Genomic DNA, 12,257 nt, shown 5'->3' with positions numbered 1-12,257 from the left:
AAAATTATGCTTACGGAAATGCACCAATAATAATATAATTTACAATAATATATTTGATTGGGTCCATTCTGCATAATGAGGACTTTTACTTTTGACACTTTAAGTACATTTTCATGCTGATACTTTTGTATTTTTACTTGTTGTACTTGTACGTTATGAATGCAGGACTTTTACCTGTAGTGGAGTAATTTCACAGTGTGGGATTAGTACTTTTACTTAAGTAAGGATCTGAATACTTCTTTCACCACTGCACAAAGATCAGCACAACACACTGACTACCTCTCTTTCTGCCAAAGGGTCAGAGGTTGACTTCCGGATGTGCTTTGCCGTGTGAAGACATGCATGCGGTGGCTCAGAGTAAAAGTCATCAAAAAATATTAATATCGCCTTACTTCTACCAGTTTGGGGGAGTGAACAAATGCCGCTTTGTTTCGGGAGCTAACAATTGCGCTTTCAGTTCATTTTAAGACCGAAAATGGCTTCTCGATCAACTAGAACAGGTGGAGAGAAGCAACAGGTGGTTAGCAACATAGCCTCCTCGGCTAGCAAGGCCAATGTTAGCCCATCACAAGCCGATGAGATACCTCAGTGGGCTAAGGAAATGATGTCCGAGATTAAAAAAGCCAATGTTGGGATTGAGAAATACAGAGGTTTGTTACCCTGAATTATTTGATTGATTATCTCCGACAATATTCAAGTCATTCATGCACTCAGCCATCAAGCATGTAGCTACACACACAGTGAAACAGCCTGCCATCCAAAAGCCCACTAGCCAACCAGGTAGAGCCAGATGCAGCAGGGTTTGTGGAGCCGAGTTGTATTCTCACCCAGAACAAAGCTTGCCAACCTCATGGTACCACCAGCAAAATAACGCCACATTACTACACAGTGCAGAGTCAAATCCACACAAAAGGTGGAAAGGAGCTATGTTGGGGTTTTATTGCTTGTTATAAAAATGGTAATAAAAAAAAATCAAGTTCACTATATACTTTGTTGACTTTTCAGTATCATTCATCCAGCCCCCATCAAATTGTCTCTCTAATTAGTGCCTGTGTGAGGACAGGAAAGCCTGTTTTCTGCGCACAAAGTGATTATCTGAGTGCAGTAAAGCATTCCTCCTCTCATTTCTGTCTGCAATACAAGACAAGTAACAAGACAGAAGCCCACAGAAATGCATTAAAGATTCAATGAACAAACTGCGCTGTACACAGCTCAGGGCTGCAGACTGGAACCAAAATGACAATTAATGTGAGTACAGGTGCTCTTAGCTTCAGTTAAAGAGAAAGGTTCGAGGCGTGACATGCTTTTTTGCCATGAGACTTCCCAACTAAATAAAGTGACATTGAACTTGTTGCTTGTTTTGTTTCTTATCTGTAAAAAAAAAAAAAATACCAGCTGTTATGAATAATTTATTTGTTGAAAAGGTAGTCTTTACAAAGAAAGTATGACATCTTCTATTTAATTAAAACCTGGAATCAGGACCTTGTTTGAATTTAAAGCCGAATATTAATTTCTGATATTTCATGTACTTATAGTCTCAACAGTAACACACTTATCTGTACTTGCAGACAAACAGCTCTTTTGCCTCGAGTGAACATTGTTTTCTATTAAGAGCTTCATGGGGTTTGGCAGCACTGGTTAGTCATTTTCTTGTCATATATATTGCAGTATCCTCTGTCACAATTCATTTTAGCAAAGCCAGACCTTGGACTGTTTCTGTGATATTATATATTTACTGAGAGGTGAAGGTATAATGACGCCTGGTCAAGGTTGTTTTTCCTGCCTGTGAAAAAAAAAGATGATAGGACAAAAAATTGTTTGAACGAGGTTGTATGAGGTTTGTATTCATAGTGTATTACCAACCCAGCCGGCAGAATAAATATGTTGACGTGAACCTTTCTGAACAGATGCAACAAATTTTCATTGGAACTTGTGATGATTGCTGATTTAAACACACTAACCGTACAAGGTCCTTTTATGGACAATTGGGGGTTGTTTGTACTTGATGTTTAGGGGGAGATAGCGGGTCAACATTAAATGCCACATAGAAGTGAATATATAGAATATATGCTTCTTTGAAGTTGTTGCAGCAATTTGGATAAAAATGGTCAAAAATACCTCCAGAATATCACATCAATACACCTTTGGAACAACACAGACAAATCCATGCTGTGATTTAATTTAAAAAACTTTGGTCATTTTGGGGATGTTCGTATTTTTAGCTATTGGGTGACGAGCACTTCTGTTCTTCAGACTGCTGAGAATTCCCCTTATTGTCAATATACCTAGGAAAGCTGCACATCCTCTGAATGTTCTAGGTCTCTAGTTTGTGGTTTGTGGCTTTAAAAATCACAATCAAACATAAAAAAAATCACATAACTTTGCAGCGTTATTTCGACAACTTCCCAACACGATATCCTGACATACCTATGCCTATAGATTCCTCAGATATTGTTGTTAAATATGATACCAGTATCTCAATACTCCTAAAATTGTGCCTGCTAAAGCCTCCGGAAGAAAACAAAACGGCGATGATACTGACTGCGGGCTGTTGTAATGCTAAGCGGTTAAATCATTTTGGTTAAGGTTATGCACCAAAACCACTTGCTTAAGGTCAAGTTAAAAGAACAATGTTTGCCTTAAAAAGCACTTTCATTTATGGAGTGGGGTGTTTTCAGTGGGCGGGGCCCTTGCTCTTGCACACAGCTCAGTGGTGTAGAGGATAAGTTTTAGGGTTGACAGCGGCTACAATTTTTGCGTTGTTGTGCATGAAAGCTTTTTGAATAAAAACGCCAAAGTAAGGGTTCAGATTAAGGTCAATATAGCTCAATCACAGATACCAATCATTTAAAAATGCCTTATTCAGCCCTGAGATCGGGTCTGGACATACCTGAAAAATGTGTGTTTTAGTCAACGGAGTTCTTGCTTTGATGAGAGGTTTCAGTTTAACACACAGCAAGGTAAAGTAGTGAAAATATTTTAAATATGGTATACAGTTAAACTGAAAGAGATTTTTTTAGGTGGACCTTTTTTAGGAAGATACGTTTTGCTGCTGCCTCTGTCCGCAGCAATACATTCCTTAGCGACCTCATACAATCTCACTACATTGAATTAAAACTATCCCTTTAAGGCAATTTTTTCTAAAGCTGGCATTAAATGTTTACCAATGTGATTTGGCCATTCAGACAGCAGAGAGAAATGAATGGGAAAGGACAAAAAGGACACAGAACAAGAAAGGACAATGGAGCCATTTAACGACAGAGGACCTTCGTTAGAAAAGGACAAGACACTAAATTAAAGAGGAAAGGACTCAACAAGAGTTGACCCTCTCACAAACAAACCTCCTTCTGTCTCTTCACTCGTGTTTAAGAAAAATCTTGATGATTCTGTGAGACGGAGCTGAATCCATACAGGGCAGCTGTTGCCCATGGTCTCAGGTGTTGGCAGGCATGTCAGGTTCTGCAGCTTTCATAAGGCCAACTCATCCTTGATTCATTACTTTCAGTTTAAGAAATGAAAAAATCTCATATTTCAAGGTGTCCTTCCACCGGTGTTAGATTTTCACAAATCGCACCAGAAAATAGTAGTTATAATTACATTTGCCACTTCAGCTGACAGCTTGTTGGCCCTCTTTTAGCTTTCCAAAATATATTGGTCTATTAAAAGCCTTGTTGTGGATGAAAGTGTGCTCTTACTCATCTTGTTACTTTCAGGAAATGCTGAGAAATCCTTTAAAATTAGTTTCTGGCTAACATTTGAGTACAGTGCTGAAACCCATGTTGCCCTACAAAGTAGCAATAAAACGCAGTAATTACATAATGCTCAAAAATGAATTAGTTCAGGATCTGACTTTCTTTTTTTTTTTTCCATGTACCAATACTTACTTTGTTATACCATGTATGTGACAGTGTTTTTTTGTGGGGTTAAAGGTGCTATATGTAATTTGTGCCATGCATTTCATCTGATGATTATGATTTACGTATTGTAGCCATGGGGGAAGCCAAGTACAAGATTAAGCAATAAACCTTGCAATGTCCTCAAAACTTTCCAACAGACCAAAACAGCCCATCCAACACTGGCATTGTTCCCACCTGCTCCCTCATCGACCACCTGGATGACACGAGACTGCAGATTATGAAACACTACATGTTACGGACTAGTTTTGTGAACCCAAATGCAGGTAGGCAGACAGTGAAAAGGTTTTCAGGGTTATATTTACAAAAGGATGAATCAGTAGTTGACTGGGTTTTTTCAAGAGGCAGAGGGTTGGTGGTTATGGAGCAGGTGAGTTCAGTGAAGTTGCAGGAGATGATGGTGAAGCAGGTAAGTGCAATTTTGAGGTACATGTACTTTACTGGAGTATTTCTATTTTATGTAACTTTATACCTCTACTCTGCTACATTCTTAGGCAAATGCTGTACTTTTTACTACACTACATTTAGCTGATAGCTTTATTAGTGTACAGATTTAGTTTTATTTTTTATTTTTATTTAATCTTTATTTAACCAGGGAATATCCCATTGAGATTAAGAGGCAGCAAACACAAAATACAGTTACATATTGACATAACAAACAGACCTTAAACACGTCATGAGAAACAAGTGCATGTTGTGGAATTGGCCACAATAACTCTTAGTTTGGATTTAAAAGTGCTCAAAGAAACAAAGTCAGTTCATTTTTGGTACAGATGTATCCACTACAGAGTATGGCCAGCCACAAGACAATAATGTTCTCACCTCAGCGTTTCAGTAGTTACTGATCTTTGCCTTTGAATGGTTGCATGTATAAATACTCTTACACTATGTGTCTCTGCTCCCTCTTTGGATCTGCTCTCATGTAAAAACACACACTGAAGAACAAAGGGGTTGACATACCTAAAAAAATCAAGCCAATTAAGGCTGGATCCTGTGAGCCGCAACTATTCCGAAAACCTCTCTTTTAAGTGAAATGAAAGTGACTCTGTTCAGAAGACTCTCTGGCAATCTCTGAAACAATACACGGATCAAGAAACAGCCCTTTCCTCTCATCTGCAGCGCTGTGCGTATATGTGTGTGTGTGTGTGTGTGTGTGTGTGTGTGTGTGTGTGTGTGTGTGCTCCTGCTGCTGAGTATACTGTACGTCCAATAGTGTTGAGCTGAACAGCAGTTGCTCCATCTGTGAACCAGTCACTCTCCTCCTGTGTCACACAGAAAGTCTATCACCCTCAGTGTGTGTCAGAAACAACCATGAATATTCATGTGTGTGCACAAACAAACACAAACAAGTCTAGACTCATCAGCACAGGTTAAAAGCAGGAAGGGTTCAGTGAAGTTTTATTAAGGAGACAGGACAGGATGTGAAGGGACGGGATAACAAAGAAGCAACACAGATTTGAAATAAATTTAAAGGGAAAGACAAACAAGGAGACAAGAGGAGACGCTGACATTATGTCCAGAGACAGAAATATGCTGATGAAGGGAAGAAGACATGAGAGGAAATGAAATAGAGGGATGAAAAAAGAAAGATGAAGAGGGGAAGCTGACAAGGGACCGAGCATTAACCACTCAAAACGACAGAAGAGAAGAGAGGAAGAAACGGCGAGCAGCTCTAAATACTTAAAGAGCCACAGTGGACCGAGGAAGACAGAGAGAGGAGGAGAGAACTGACCCGTTGTCTTGTGGAGATACAACACCCAGTCAAGCAAAGCGGACAATCTCTCTGCAGCACAGGACTCTCTGGCTCTGTGGCCTCCGCCAGCTCCACTGCCTCCGTTCTGTTCATTAGAAGTTTCTTTACATCCTCAGAGAGTTGCGGAAGAAGTGGGGCGCACGCTGCGCAGCGAGTAAAACTTTGTTTTTCACACCATTTTCAGTGCACCGTTGCGTGCCTGCACCCTCACAAATGAGCTTTATTTCTTCATTTTTAATCAAATTGTTTGATGATTTGTTATATAATGGCATTACCAGCAGTGTGTGTCTATGCGTGGTTTGGCTTCTCCTGAGTGATTAGCAGGGTGATGCACAGTTCAGCGATGATATCAATATCCAGAGAGATATGCGGGTGTTTTCATAAACAGACAGCATGGGGAGATGGATGCAGTACGGATTTAATTTAGGGGGAATTTAGGACATTTTCACGGTCAAAGGAAAACCTTGGGTAAGTTCCCCAGCCAGTGATTCTCGGTACCAGTTTACTACTTGTGTTTCCTGATATGATACATGACTATAAGAAAGAGAATAAGTGGTCGGAACTATATATAAATAGGCCCATAAACTGGACTTACTGTTATTAATAATAAGGCACACCAGCAATTTACAACATGGTCTCACAGGAATCCGTGAAATAGCCACGGATTTGCTTAACTCAAAATCCGTGGAATAGCCACGGAATAAATCAAATTTCCGTTAAACTGACAAGGATTTCACTACAATGCAAGTTAATGATAGTCATATCCCGTGGCTATTCCAACATACAAAGTGATTATGTACATTCACTGAGTGAATATTTAGAAAATAAAACATATATTTCTCACTAGAAATGTGTTAAAAATCCATTTTTATGCAGAAACAAAGTCAAAATATTGATTTTTTCACTAAAAATGAGAGAACTGTCCGCCATGTTTTTTGTTCTGACCGCCAGGACCTTGAAAGTCACGTGACTTGGAACAAACCAATAGGAAAAAATATCCATGGAATAGCCACGGGATATGACTGTCATTAACTTGCATTGTAGCGAAATCCATGTCAGTTTCACGAAATTTGAGTGATTCCGTGGCTATTCCACGGATTTTGAGTTAAGCAAACCCGTGGCTATTTTACGGATTCCTGTGAGACCAGGTTCACAATTTAATATGACTGTTAGAAGAGGTTGGGGGAATCAAGAGATACAGTTTAAGATTAAGATCCCCTTATTAGTCCCACAACAGGGAAATTCAACCGCTGCAATGAACCCATCCTTGAGTGAACACACCATGTTTAGGAGCAGTGGGTTAGGTGCCTTGCTCAAGCGCACCTCAGTTCTTGTCAACTGACGACCCTCCTGCTACAAGCCCCATTCTTTAACCTCTAGGGCACGAACTGCCCACAAGAAGAATTGATAGCAGCAGGGCTTGACTTAACTGGATCTTGAAACTTGAAACTGCTCTTTTTTGGTTTTCCATTGGCTAAAGTTATATATCGTACCTGGCATACTGGCATCTTAATTGATACCATATTGGTTGAGTTTCCAAAACCACATTTTGGTCAGTTGACGGAGTGTAAACATTCCTCTGCTGGGTTGTCGATGAAGGGATCAAGCAAGACCTGAATATAGCAATGCACTCAGTGTTGCGATGAAGATGATGTCATAGCAGTTTCATGAGGTATCTCTATGACAGTTAGCTATGAATGCAATCTACATAGACAGGGTACTGTCTGTCTGCAATGGACAAGGGTGACAATAGTGTCCAGTTGAGCCGAACCATGCAGTGGAAATTAGGGATTTGAGTCTACAGCCATGCTAGTGGTTTACTTAGTATTTAGTTAGGCGGTGCTTTTGTTTTTCACAGCTTATAGTGACACTCACTGATTCTTTTCAGCAAGAACCAAATAGAGGAACGTTTGCACTTCATTAGTTGTATTGAGTAGTTTTTCAAGCTGCCATAGTTTAAAATCTGGGTCAAATGAATCACGAAATTGCGGTTTGTCCAGAATGTCACATTTCACTTGAAACCTTGACCAGTGACACCAATAGGGTACCGGGTATTATCCAAAACTTTTTCTAATGGGAAACAAAAAAGACACAGTTGCAAGTGGAGTCAATCTGAACCATGCAGTTGAACATGGCATTAGACTCGTACTAGCTGTTAAATCTCTTAATTTTTATAACTTGACACGTTTAGTTCGTAATTTAGGCTTTTTCTTATAGATTTGTAATCTCCAAGACAAAATTGTAATAATCCTGATGACATTATGATGGTTTTTGGATCAGACCTGTCAAAGCTCGCCCAGAACCACAGACGACATTAGAATCCAGTTTATGGCCAAGTTAGCACTCCTTATGTTATGATCTATTAAAATGACTTTATAATTATTTACAGGCCTCAAAATAAAATAAAAATAACTTTTATTGTACAAATACTTTCTACATCTGACAGCAGGCTGTGTTAAGCTGTAGACCTCCACATTAGTGTACAGTGACTTTTTCAAGGCCAGCCCATAGGCACTTATGAGAAAAAGGCTATATCTTGTTCAATTCTCCACTGAGTCTTTTACCAGCCAGTCTGGCAGTCCAACACTGAGATATTACTTTTTCTATCTCTTCTTGACACTGGCTAGTTTACTGAGTCTTGGGCAATTTCCACTTTAAGAGACACTGAAGACAATAAAAGGATACGATGTGATACAACATTATTTTTTGACACTTTTTTTTTTAGACCAGTGGTTTCCATCCTGAGGATTGGAACCTCCAAACTTTTAGAAATCTTTTTAGAGTTGCTGATTCTTGGTGCAGTTGGGAAATTTGTTTTAATATAATCAGCTAATCAAAATGATGGGATCTTGTTCTATCTGGCATTTAAAAAATAACATAGTCTTTACTTCCCAATGGTTCAGTGTAATTAACAGTCTGCCATGGCCAAGAGTAATAAAAACAGGCAGTAAAATCGAAAGAAATGAAGGTGTGCACACCTGGGAAATCCAACAGAGGAACAGTTTTACAGACTGCACTCACACGCCCAGTAACAGACAGCTGGGTTAGAGAGAAACACACTAGAAGATACACACTGTAACTTCTAATTAAAAAGGTTTAAGCAATTGTTCACAGAGGAGCTCCCATTAAGACCTGGTTCACTGGTGATATATTAACTGGGGCTGCTCAAAAGGAAACTGCCACTAAAAACTAGTGGGATTTTGAAAACATAGCAACTTTAAATCTCAGCCATCACACCAGATAAATATCTGACTGCGTCTTCATTACTGACGCTTGATCACATTTTTACTATGGAAAAGTTGACATTGGTGCTAGAGGCTTGCTTCACTGTTGAAGAATTGTTGAAGTCTATGGCTTTTCAGCATCGTCTGACATGGAATAGTTTTTTTGACATAGACATTTTTGGATATTCACTTTCTTGCAAAGAATTACTGTCCGTGAAATGATCAATACCCCTCTCCTGGAACCGGAAGGAGATTAATTTAACTTTGCATTAAGACTGGAAACAGAGGGAAAAACACTATCTAACTCCCTCCAAAACCACACATTTTCATTGAGATTACTGGGGCCGTATTCACAAAATATTTAATCTAACCACCAGAAGGACTCCTAAATAGCAAGAAAAGTTTCCTATTTTTCGTATCAATGATCAGAATTTTCTAAAGCTGTCAAATAAATGAAGTAGAGTAGAAAGTACACCATTTGTCTCCAAAATTTAGTGGAGTAGAAAATCAAATACTATGAAAATCAAGTAAAATACAATAACCATTACACAAGTACTTCAGGAAATGTACTTTTACAGGCCACCACTGGATTGGGCAATCTACATTTTTCAGGGGCGGAAGTCACAAATTAAACTTGTAACAAACTAATTTTGTTTTTGTTTGTATCTAAAAAAAAAATAAAAAAAATTTAAAGATCTGCAATTTAACTTTTATTTGAGGTTTTTATTACAAGTATCATACTCTGGGGCGTCCCGGTGGCACACCTGGTAGAGCGCATACCATAGAGACATTGTCCTCGTGAGCAGGTGGCCCGGGTTCATACTCTGTTACATTTTATACATTTTACCCCCTTGCCATTCCATGTACAACATGTGTTACTAAAGGGCCACCACATAAATCTGAACATGTAAGGGCTCAAAGAAAACACCTAGATAGAGCTTCCGAATTGGCATTGTTTAATATAAGCGAACATGACATCCCCTTAACCCTTTATCAGGCAAAGAACTATATTTGGTAACTTCAGGTAATATTTCGAGAAAAAAGTTGCAAATTTACTAGATTAAAGTGGCAAATCTACAAGAAAAAAAAATTGCAGATTTAAGAGATTTAAAGTGGCAAATCTGTGCGAAAAAGTCGCAGAATTACGAGAAAAAAGTGGGGAAAAAGCAACTTTTTTTCTCCCAGATTCACCACTTTAACCCTTAATAGGGCACTCATTGAAATACTTGCAAATTCCATATTTCAACCCTAGAGAATATTGGAGGATATTACATACTGCCAGAATGTTTTGAGAAAAAAGTTTACGCGATTAAAGTGGCAGATCTACGAGAAAAAAATGCTCAGATTTATGAGATTTAAAGTGGTGAATCTGGGAGAAAAAAGTTGCTTTTTTCCCACTTTTTTCTCATAAATCTGCAACTTTTTTCACGCAGATTTGCCACTTTAAATCTCTTAAATCTGCGACTTTTTTCTCATAGATTTGCCACTTTAATCTAGTAAATTTGTAACTTTTTTCTCAAAATATTACCTGAAATTACCAAATATAGTTCTTTGCCTGATAAAGGGTTAAGGAGGTTGATCTACTGTTAATTCTCAGATCACAGCAACGTAAAAGGCGGAATGCGCTCCTAACGGTATATTAAGTAATTAAAATGAGCTCCACCATTACTAGCTGCAACATTAAAGTTGTTAATGCATCAATAATTCTGTATGAGTACTTCTGTTCTTCTGCTTGTTTTCTTAATTGCTCTCTCTGTCATTTGGAAGTGGAGTGTGACACCTCACTGTAACATGCACTTGAAAAGAAAATGGAGAATGGGGACATAACAGGCATCACAACTGCTGGGGACACACTTTTGTAGCCGCAGAGTGGCGAATTTTGGACGCAGCTGATGGAAAACCCCACTAAACCTTGGAGTGTGTTTGGAGCGCCAGAGCTGTGAGCCGGTGCCGGCTGGCAGACAACGAGAGCTGGCGACGGGGCCAGCCGAGCCCAATAGGCTGGCACCGCTGCAGCTATAGAGCTGTTGTGTGATATCACAGCGAAACAGATTGAGATTAGCCTGCCATGATCCACAGAGGAGAAAGGAGGGATGGAAGAGAAAGCAAGGGAAACAGAGATAGAGCTATAGAGCAGCTTTCATTATTTGGAAAGGGGGTCTTGTAAAGTAGACAAGGAGACATTCTCTACTCACATCATTGTACTTTGTATCCCAGTATTGCTAATATTACACTGATTGGACAATATCCACTATATCACTGCAACACAGACACATATTCATAATTCTATCTCTTGTCCTGTTCTTTTTATCTGCCATCCTTTGTCTTCTTTTGTGGTTCTTCCTCGGGGTGTGCGTCTGTGTAATCTCACCCCTGCGCTACCTTGACAAGGCACATACGCCTTCCAGTCGACCCTCTGGGTAAATTAGCCCTCATTAGAAACAGGGAAGTGTCTCCCCGCTGTTCAGCCCATCTTCATTTTATAATCCCAACAATTATGACATCGCCTGGTGTGAAACTTCCGCCTCCTCCTCCTCTTCTTCTTCTTCTCTTTCTTCTTCTTCTCTTTTCTCTGCTCCCATCATGTCCTATAGGAGGTGGTTGAGTGTGCCTGGCACATGAAGAGAGACAGCTGAGTGGCCTTTGATGGTATTAGCTCTGTGCTACATGAGTGAGTGTTAGAGAGTTTTCTGCGCAGCATGATGTCCCATGTGTATTCTATATTTATGTTCTATACTGTATGGAGCACTGTATAGTTGAGTTTATGACAGCAGGGATTTGCTAAATTGGATTAGCCATTATCACTGAGGATTACAAATCGGATGGCAGTAGCCAGGGGACAATCCTGCATATAGCATGATTGACAGCTGATCAGCTCTGTCATATGAGGCCCACGCATTGAGTGGGCGGTGCCCTGAGGCGAAAGGCGGCTTGGAAAAGTTGCAATCGCAGTTGATGGGTTGGCTGGTGAAAGCAAAAGTGTGGAGATCGCATTCAGTTCAGGATCAAAATCAAAACACAAAGCTTTCATCTCCTTTCAGGTGTATTTGTTTGCTTCTTTGTTGCTTGTATAGGTTTTAATTTGAATTCTCGCAAGTTTATTTTAATCAAGAAGATAATTAGGATTAATTACTTAATCTATCGATTTACAGTCCTAAAATATTACACAGTCCATGTATGGAAGTCCAAGGCTGCAATTTTTTTGTGGGCACATGATGCATAAAATTGCATGTTTTATTCTTTCCTGCTAATATAAAATAAATAATTGTCAATTGACTGAGTGCATTTATTCATTAGTTATTTAAGCATGAATTGCCAGAATCAACTGCCAATGATGATATAAAAATGAAATATCTAATTCTCTGA

Source organism: Centropristis striata, chromosome 17, assembly GCF_030273125.1.
Source record: "Centropristis striata isolate RG_2023a ecotype Rhode Island chromosome 17, C.striata_1.0, whole genome shotgun sequence".
Lineage (NCBI taxonomy): Eukaryota > Metazoa > Chordata > Actinopteri > Perciformes > Serranidae > Centropristis > Centropristis striata.
This window is presented reverse-complemented; position numbering follows the sequence as displayed.